This window comes from Bidens hawaiensis, unplaced genomic scaffold (assembly GCF_021521415.1).
Source record: "Bidens hawaiensis isolate Kalapana, Puna unplaced genomic scaffold, B.hawaiensis_p1.1 tig00024256_1, whole genome shotgun sequence".
Lineage (NCBI taxonomy): Eukaryota > Viridiplantae > Streptophyta > Magnoliopsida > Asterales > Asteraceae > Bidens > Bidens hawaiensis.
Window position 1 is genome coordinate 46,917 of NW_027493822.1, and position 10,805 is coordinate 57,721.

Here is a 10,805-nt window from a genome sequence, read left to right on the forward strand (position 1 = left end):
GGATGAGGTTTATGTTGCACCAATGATTGGTGATGATACTGTTGGGTATACTCCTAAAGCTGTCTCTCAATACTCACAAGAAGAGAAGAAAGCTTTATAAATTGAGATAAAAGCATATTCTACATTGACTATGGCTTTACCAGAGAATATTTTTCATCAAGTTGGAAGTATCAAGAGATGTGCATCTTTGTTTCAACATCTGCGTATGAGAAGCATGGGAAACACAGCTGAAAGTAAGAAAGTGATGCCCAAGTTTCAATTTCGAAACTTTAATTTATTAAAAGGAGAAACAGTTGAAGAAATGACTACCAGATTTAGTCATTTGATTGCTGAAATGGATAAAATGAGAATGGAAATTTCTGAAAGAGAGAAAATTGACACTATCAAGAGTGTGCTTCCTAGTTCCTATTCAACATTTCTCATGGTTTTGAAAGAGAATGATTATTTTCTGAATGAAGATTTGACAGCACTTGAATTCCTACAAAAGATCGAAGCAAGAGAATATGATCTTAAGTGTCAAAAGTCTTCAAAAGAAAATCAAGATCCGGCTTTCTATGGTGGAAGTATGCCTCTGAGTTCAACAATCTCACCTATCACTGCTTTTCTTACTCATGCCGCAAGTGAAAAAGAATCTGCTTTATTTAATGATCCAAAAGGTTGTTTCTACTCTGCTGGTAATTCAGGTGGTTCTGGAAGTTCTACTAGTACTAATCCATTTGCTACACCTCCTAGTGTGAATATGAAGGAAGCTGAGCAAAACTTTGCTTTTCTAACGGCATTTATGTCTTCATATGAAAACCTGGTGAGTAGTAAAATTGCCACGAGTGAGTTAACAGATGAGGATTATGATCAAATAGATCCGGATGATTTAGAGATCATGGATTTAAAATGGAATATGGCCATGATCATTCGTAAAGTTAAAAGATTCATGCAGAGAACTGGAAGAGTTCTTCCAGCATTAAACAAGAAGTTGGGTTTTGACAAATTGAATGTGAAGTGTTATAATTGTCAAGAATTCGGTCATTTCGCGAAGGAATGCGACAAACCAAGAAAAGAATACACTGGACCTCGTGGTCAAAGTCAAAACGCTTCTTCACCACGAGGAAGTGATGCTGAAAAGAAACCGTCTACTTCTACAACACAAGCGATGTTAGCAGATGGAACTGATTGGTCTCAAAGGCTATTGTGCAATGATGTTCAAGCAAATTTAGCTATGTTTGGGTTACATGAAGATTGTCAAGATGCTACTGCTAGTGTGATGTCTTCAGATAATGATTCTGGATCTGATTCTGATGATTCTTGTGACAAGTCTTCTGAATCAATGTTTGCTTGCATGGCTAAGATCAATGAGGTTAGTAATTCTATCTCTTCTACTTCATTTGTTAAAGCATCATGTGTTGACTGTGAATCTAATAACTCTAAGTTAGAAGCTTTGAAAAATCAAAATGATAATCTTATAAGAGAAATTGCTTCTCTTAAGGACACTTATCGATAATCTCTTGAGTCTCAAATGAAATCTCGAGAAAAGATTGAAGCATTGTCGACAAGTAATCATGATCTCAAAGCCGAGTTATCTGTGAAAATGACCATTAATGACCAAAAGTTTCAGGAAATCTTGAAACATCGTTCTAAAATAACTGAGCTTGAGAATGAGGTTCATGAGTTGAAGAACAAGTTTGGTAAATTTCGAAATTCTTCGTTTTTATTGAATGAAATTATTGAAGATCTGGAAAACAAAAAGATTCTAAGAAAGGTATTGGTTTTGTTGAAATTCCACCACCTTTTCATAATGATTATAAAATTAATCTTTTTGCAAGAAAAGAAGAGGATTTGATTCAAAAGGAATCTGTAATTTCTGAAAAACCAAAAATGGTTAAACCTGAAATTGTCAAACCCCAAGTTGCTCCTCAAAAATCTCATGTCCAAAGCAAAAAGGTGTTTGTTGAACACAATGACGAGGTCATTATCGAGGACGTGTTTGAACCAGAGATTATACACAAGAATAAGAACATTCCCAGTTCTAATAATATTCTGTACGAACCTCACGAATTTGAGGAAGCAGTGTATGGTTCACACAAACCTCAAGAGAAAAAGGAAAATTCAAAGAAAGTGAACTCTATGAAGGAAAAGAAGTCAGTTAAACCGAAAATTTCTGATGAGGATTTAATGCGTTTCATTAATCCTTCTAGTTCTAAGCCATCTGCTACTAGAGTTTTTAAGTTAAAAGAATGGACATAATGTTCACTGAAAAAGATATTCCAATTAGTATCATTAAGCCTGAGCTAATTGAGAGTGTGTTTTACAATGAAACTTCCAAGGTTCGTGAACTTGAACGTGTGTATGCTCAAGCGAAAGCATCAGTCTCATCTGATCCATTGACTAAGGCAAAACAATTTTTAAAACAAGCTAAGAAGATTAACTTTGTTAAGTCAACTGGAACAGATACACTAAAAAGTGTTTCAAACAGTTCTAATTTAGATTTTTATTTAGATTGTAATCAACAGATCTTTCAGAATCTTCATCCTTTTATCAAGGAGAAATCTAAACCAATTCCAGTGGTTAAGGAGATTCTGAAACGACCAATGTCTTATGCTGATGATACTCATATTTTGTTCTCTGATGTGAATCCTCGGAAGGTGTTTCAGATCAATGAGACACACGGTCAAGTGAAACCAAAATTCATTCCAACTGAACCTTTATGTCAAAACAGGAATTCAAACATTGTTCAGGCAGCTTATTTAAGACGAAAGTCTAAGAAGCCTGTAACTTATTCCCAAGTGGCTGAACAACAATTGAAAACTGTTAAAGTTAATGATCAAAGAGAAAAGCAAAAGGTGCCCAAGACTGAGGCCTGGGCTGCCTTTTTGAACTAATCACTTTTGTTTATGTGTAGGGTTCATCCAAGACCATTTCTGGTGAAAACTGGATCATGGATAGCGGGTGTTCTCGTCATATCACCGGAAATCTTGACCTTTTAACCAACGTAAGAAATATTCAAGGTGGTTATGTAGCATTTGCTGGGAATTCTGGAGGCATGATCACACAAGATGGTGATGTTTCAAATGGTCATATTACATTTGAAAAAGTAAATTATTGTGACAAGGTTGATCATAACTTATTGAGTGTATCGCAGATTTGTGATAAAAAGTACACTACAATATATACTGACAAAGAGTGTCTTATCTTGAAACCGGGTTACGTGATTCCCGAGGACATGGTTGTCATGCGATCACCACGATCAAATGATATTTATGTCTTAAACATGAGTTCTAAGATATCAACATCAATCGAAACATGTTTTGTCTCGAAAGCAACCGAGAAAGACTCGATTCTTTAGCATCGAAGAATGGGTCACATTCATGTTAGAAAGATGAATTATTTAATGGCAAATGACTTAGTTGAGGGTGTCTCGCTAAAGAACTTTAAGTTATCTGATCACTGTGTTGCATGCAAAAAGGGCAAGCAGAAGAAGAAGACACATCCATCTAAGTTATTGAACTCCATTAATACTCCTCTTGAACGACTTCATATGGATTTGTTTGGTCCAGTGAATCGTGCGAGTATTTCTGGAGACTGGTATTGTCTTGTCGTGACAGATGATTATTCAAGATATTCATGGGTGTTATTTATGAGTTCAAAAGATCAAACACCTGTTTTGGTACAAAACCTTATTACCAAGATCGAATCACTGTACAAACAAAAGGTGAGGAGAATCCGGTGTGATAATGGTACTGAATTCAAAAACACTATTTTGGATTTCTTTTGTATTCAAAAGGGAATTCATCGTGAATATAGTGCACCTTATGTACCACAACAAAACGGTGTTGCTGAAAGGAAAAATAGAACTCTGATTGAAGCTGCACGTACAATGCTTGCTGATTCAAAGCTTCCTATTCAATTTTGGAATGAAGCAGTGAACACAGCTTGTTATACACTTAATCGGGTACTAATAGTTAAACGACTCAAGAAGACAAGCTATGAAATTTTAAATAACAAAAAACCTAATTTAAAGTGCCTGGAACCATTTGGGTGTCCGTATACAATGTTGAAGAAGGATTCGGGTAAATTTGATGAAAAGGCTATCGAAGGTTATTTCTTGGGATATGCGTCTCCAAAGAAAAGGGTATTAAATTTACATCTGGCTGTGTTGAAGAATGGTACCATGTGGACTGTCAAAAGTACACAACTCCTCCACAAGGGAAACGTCCAGACTGGATGTTTGACTACGATAGTTTATTTAATTCGTTTACTCCTTCGACTGATCACATCGATGAAGATCTGGTTAGAGCTTACTTTGAAGAACAATTGAACATTCCAAGCTCTTCAAATACTAATGCAGATGAAGTTCAACCTGATGCTACAACTGAAGATTCTCAAGTTGTTCCTCCAGTTGTTATTGATAGTGCCTCTACCTCTTCCGATGATGATCAAGCTGAGATTCAAGTTATCGATCTTGATTGTGATAATGTCTCATCTCCCGAGTTGGGTGAACATTACACTAATTTATTTAACAATGTTGTTGTTCCTGAAAATCCTACTCTTCGGATTCATGGATATCATACACAAGACAATATCATTGGAAAACTTGATGTGGGCATTCGTACACGTCATCAAGTTGCTTCGTCAAGCGACAATAACGTATTGTGTGCTTACACTAATTTACACTCTTCGGGAATTGTGAATATTGCTAAATTCAATTTCTTTCTATCTCAAGTTGAGCCAACGACAGCTCGTAAGGCACTTGAAGATCCTTCTTGGGTAGAAGCTATGCAAGAGGAATTACAGCAGTTTGCACGATTGGGTGTTTGGGATTTAATAGACAAACCTGCTAGAGTCAAGAAAGCTATTCCGACTAAGTGGGTATTTAAATGTAAAAAGGACGATCGAGGGGTGATTGTAAGAAACAAAGCACGTCTAGTGGTGCAAGGTTTTCATCAGCAAGAGGGTATTGATTATACTGAGGTATATGCTCCAGTTGCAAGATTAGAGTCGATTCGAATCTTTCTGGCTTATGCTGCTTACAAGAATATCAAGGTTTATCAAATGGATGTCAAAAGGGCTTTTCTCAATGGTGAACTACATGAGGAAGTGTTTGTTCAACAACCACCTGGTTTTGAAGATCCTGATTATCCTGACCGTGTTTACCGTTTAAACAAGGCCATGTATGGTTTACATCAAGCCCCGAGAGCTTGGTATGGCACACTCGCCGACCATCTGACGGATAATGACTTCAAACGAGGGACTGTTGACTGCACTTTATTTCATAAAACTGTTGGTGATGATCTTCTTCTAGTCCAGATTTATGTTGATGATATTATATTTGGGTCTACAAACGACACTTTATGTAAGGAGTTCGAGAAGTCCATGCAAACAAAGTTCGAAATGAGCTCGATGGGAGAGATGAATTTCTTTTTAGGGCTGCAGGTTCATCAATCTGATATGGGAATCTTCATTTATCAGACTAAGTATGTGAACGACGTCTTGAGCCGATTCAAGATAACTGCCGGAAAAATCCCTTCAACTCCTCTTCCAGTGGGTCACAATTTATCACCGGATGAATTGGAGGATACCGTTGACCCGACCCTTTATCGTGCTATGATTGGTTCTCTAATGTATTTAACTGCTTCTCGACCCGACATAATGTTTGCTGTTTGTGTGTGTGCTAGGTACCAAGCTAGTCCCCGAGTGACTCACCTGGCAGCGGTCAAGCGTATTTTGCAATATCTACGGGGAAATCCTGACATCGGGTTATGGTACCCCAAAGATAGTTCTTTCGATTTTACCGCCTATTCAGATTCAGATTATGGAGGATGCAAAATCAACTTCAAATCAATGACTGCAGGATGTCAATTTTTAGGAAACCGGCTTGTTTCCTGGCAGTGTAAGAAGCAGACAACGGTCTCTACTTCAACCGCCGAAGCTGAATATGTTTCAGCCTCGAGTTGCTGTTCCCAGGTTCTGTGGATACAACAACATCTTCGCGACTACGGTTTGAAGTTTCTTACTACTCCCATCTTGATTGATAATTCTGCTGCTATAAGTATCACCAAGAATCCCGTACAACATTCTAAAACGAAACATATCGAGATTCGATATCATTTTATACGGGATTTCTATGAAATGAAATTAATTGATCTTGAGAAAGTACACACAGATTTTCAAAAAGCCGATCTATTTACCAAAGTGTTTGATAAAACACGTTTTACCTTTTTGCTTGGTTTAAATGGAATGAAGACCCTTGCTGAGATCCTACAATTAGGATAATTATCTTTTAATTGCTTTATAGATTTAGTCTTATTTTTTTTATGTTTTAGATTTTAGGGGGTGAAAAGTATAGAAAATACAAAAAGAATGTGCTTTCGTTTGTATAGATAAAATCCAAAAACATTAAAAATTTGAAAAATTCAAAAAATATTGTGATTTCTGTTCTGTAATGCTTTCCTTTTAAATATCTAGAAAAACCAAAAACATTTTAAAATTTTGAAAAACCAAAAAAGAATGTGTTTTATGTTTTGTACAGAAAAATATGAAAAACCAAAAATATTGTGTTTTAAAGTTTGTACAGAGAAAAACCAAAAAGATTTTTAGATTATTTTCTCGCTGAAAATTATGTCAGTTATTTAAGTTTGTGAAGCATGCTTGCATGTCTTGGTCCTATGATTCACTTATGAATTGATGGTTAGCCATTTATTTATTAACTTAAGTTAACTGGGGCAATTAAATTTATCTTTATTTTGTTTTTTATGCTCCTCAAAATATTGAGTTTTTGAAGCAAAAAGAGAAAATGATAGTACATTGATTATTTTGACCCCAAGTTCAGCAAAAAGTAAGCTTAAAAGACTGTGTGCTTAATTGCATTGGTGCATTGGTAGGTCTTAAAACAACCCAGTAGAGTAAAGTATGTGATATAAACATAAAGAAACGCCAAATTAAAAGGGGGTGTTAGTCTCTAGCAAAAGTCTTGGTGAGGATGGCAGAAATGTAATAACCAGTCATACTCAAGCCTTATATTTGTTGATCACCCAAAAATCAAATAAAGCAAATAACAAGCGTTAAATTTCTGGATATTGTGAGTCTTTATGCGGTTTAACCATCTGGGTATTCATATGCATGAATATTTCACTTGCTTTCTAGAGCAAACCCAAAGTCATTAAACTTGATCACCGCTGTACCTCGTACAATTTACATTACTGACTTGATCAAAATCCGCTGTTAGTCATACAATTGTTCCTCCCTTGCGTGCGTCTTAATACCATTAAGAAACGGACCCCAGGGGATACAATGTATGTAAGCCAACAGATGGACTCGTGCATACTCACTCACAGTAAAAGAAACTTGATGCATTGCTCAAAATTTCTCAATTGGTATCAAAAGTTTTGATCAACAATATAATGGTTTAAGTCAAGTTGGGGTGATTTGGCAAAAATCAAATTACGCTTGAACCAAGATTAGAGGCTAAATCTCTGATATTCTGTGCTCTAATTGAACTAATTAATCATATCACAAAAATACTTGAATGTGTGTTATTAGACTTATGTGGACAACAATACCAATGACCGACTTACCGCCAGTCATAATATCGCTGAAATATAAAACTGTGATGGAAGGGCAATTTGGTCAATATGATTCTCTGCTCAAACTCGACAAAATTACAAAAACATGTACTGCTTTTGGTAAAATCGTTGAAAAATGCAAAAAGATTGTCTATTTTTAATTGTTCGGATATTTTTTTCTGTAAATACATTCTTTAATTCTTAAATTTTTACAAAATACCAAAAATATTGTCGTTTTCTTTATACAAAATATTTAAATAAAATTTAAGTTAAGTTTCGGTAATCTGAAACAATTTTAACGTATTAGGTTGTCGGGATATAAGGGTTTCTCGATAATTTAACTTATTGATTTATTTCATTAATTTATTCATTTATTTATTTAATTTAAAATTAAATAAAAAGGGTTTAATTCGTTAAAATCCATTCGTTATTTATGGATAACGAACTAGGTGATTCCTTAGCGAACTAGCATCTGGTTCGCTAACCTAATTCGCTTCCGCATACATATTTAACGAATCATCCCTTCGTTATACATATTTAACGAATCATGACACGAATCGTGTCTTGATTCGCTATCTTTAATTTAACGAATCACATTGTGATTCGCTAACATAAGGTAACGAATTGAGTTAGCGAATGGGCTAATTCGCTAACTTTAAAGTTAAACGAATCGTCTGATTCGTGCAAGCTGTACCTAGGGTTTCGTGAATCGCTATATAAGACAAGATAACGAATAAGCATTTCACTCTTCGTCTTCTTTCTTCATTTTTAAGAAACTGTTCAAATTCTCTCTGATATTTTTGATCTTTGTGTTTGAACATTTCAAAGATTAATTTGAGTGTCTAAGGTATACATGCCTTTGGCGATATCATTTTTGTCAACAATGACATTGATTTGATTGTTTAATTATGTAATTTTAGAGGTTTAAGGGTTTTGAACTTCTGAAACCATTTTGTGTATAATTTATGTTTTTAATTGTCTGATTTTGATATAATTTTGATCGGAATCTCTTTCCGATACCCTTTGTGGACTCTAATCATCTTTTGATTATTGTTTGCTGGGTTAATTATGATTGTGTGTTCTTGATGGTTAATGTTGGTTCGTTGATCATTAGTACACTTAGGTAATGAGTCTCAATCTCATTCACCTACACTTACCAATGTGTTTCCGAGCTCAACGAGTTGATTATCGTGTTGGTTCAACGATGGTTATGGCCAAATTGAATCTGGGTTACTATGTTGACTATTATTGTTCTTGATAATTTTGACTTTGACTTAGTGGAGTCAAAGAAAAAGTCATAATTTTGACCATTCGTTAGTCTTAGCGAATTGGAACTGTTTCGTGTCCAATTCGTTAAGATTTCATACGAACTAGCTTAGCGAATAAGACGTAGTACGAATCAGAATTTGATTCGCTTAAAATATAACGAACTAGAGTTTAGTTCGTTAACTTAATTAGTGATTCGCTAGGTCTAGTTCGTTAAGTAATTTACTTGATAGCGAATCGCCTGATTCGTTATATTTGTATAACGAATCAGGGTGATTGTTAACGAATGACAAATATATATATATATATATATATATATATATATATTATTAATTTTACAAATTAATTAACTAAATTGAATATTCAATTAATTTAATCGAAGGTTTTAAATCGTCGAATATGCGTAACTAGAGTAAATACATTTATCTTTTGAATATATACGGTGATCTCTATTCTCATATACGTGTTATTTATACAGTAAATCATGGCTGAACAAGAACAACCACATGAACAACCACAAGTACAACCACCACAACAAGCTGAAATGGTCTTATTACCGTTCGATAAGAAGCACAACATCTGTGCTTATGTCGATCATGATGTGGCTGATTTAAGGACGTTCGGAGCGATGTTGAATTTCTTACGCCATTCAAAGATACATTATGCAATCACTGCTAAACCTAAGGTGTATCTTAGTTTAATCAGGCAGTTCTGGAACACGGCGATATATGTTGAGGAAAGTAATTGGGTTAAAGCTACAGTTAACCAACTTCCGATCACGATTGATGTAGAGGTCATTCGTCGGGTACTTTAGTTTGACGACAGTGACGATTACCCAAGTGAATTTGACAGGACGCTGGTTCGGGGTCTATTCACAAGATTAAATTATGGGGGTGATATTCGTCGGTCCATGTTGAACAAGAATGGTTTATGTCCACCTTACAAGTACTTGTTGCATGTCTTGCTTCATTGCTTGAGTGGACGTCGCGGTGGTTTCGATGAATGTAGACTGAGCCTACAATCGGCATTTGTTGCTTTAATCCTGAACAAGCCATTCAACTATTCAGAACTCATCTTTGATCATTTGAAAGAGCAAGTTCAGCAAACTCTACTGACAAAGAAGTTCTTGATGTATCCACGCTTTCTACAATTAATTATTCAAGATTTGATACAGGATTTGGTGATTGATCGATCGTTGGTGAACGACGTTCTTGATATGGAACATATGAAAGCTGAAACGGTGCAGCGGATGTTGATTTATCGGAAGGATAAGCCGCAGGACAAAAGGATGATTGGTCATATAATCAACCCTGATTATGTATGTCCTCCTAATGAGCGCTGGATCCATGATGACTCGGATTCCGAGCGTGAAGGGGGAGAAGGTGGGAACAATGATGGTGGGGATGATGATGGTAACGATGGTGATGATGGAGCTGGTGAGCGAGCTCTGAAAGAACAACAAGATGCAGTTGATGCTGCTCTAGCTGCCACCATAAAACTTCAGCAAGAACGAAAACGAAAGGGTAAGGCTGTAGCTACTGATGAGCCACCTAAGAAGCCCCGTGTGTCCTCTGGGGCTGGTGTAATTATTGGTGCACCACCACCTCGTCAATCAACTACTCAAAGCTCGGCGGTGCCGCTAACTACTAGCACCCTGATGCTCACATTAACAACGACGATGGTGTCACATGAGAGGCTCGGCTTAATTCCTCAAACGGCGTTGACCGAGGTGCCGAGGCCTCCTGCTGTGCTGTCAACCGTTTCTTCCACGACTACAATGGGACCTCCTCCTCTGCCAACAACTGCATTTCCTCCATCTCTGCCTAGTGATGTCTCTTTCATGAGAATCACTCGGCCTCAGGGTCCTATTCAATCAGTTCATTCATCTGTATACAATTTGTCACCTGGACGTCAAACAGAAATGCTGCTTAATCTGTTACACTTATATGAAAACCAAATGGCAGCTGACCGACTCAATCAAGAACG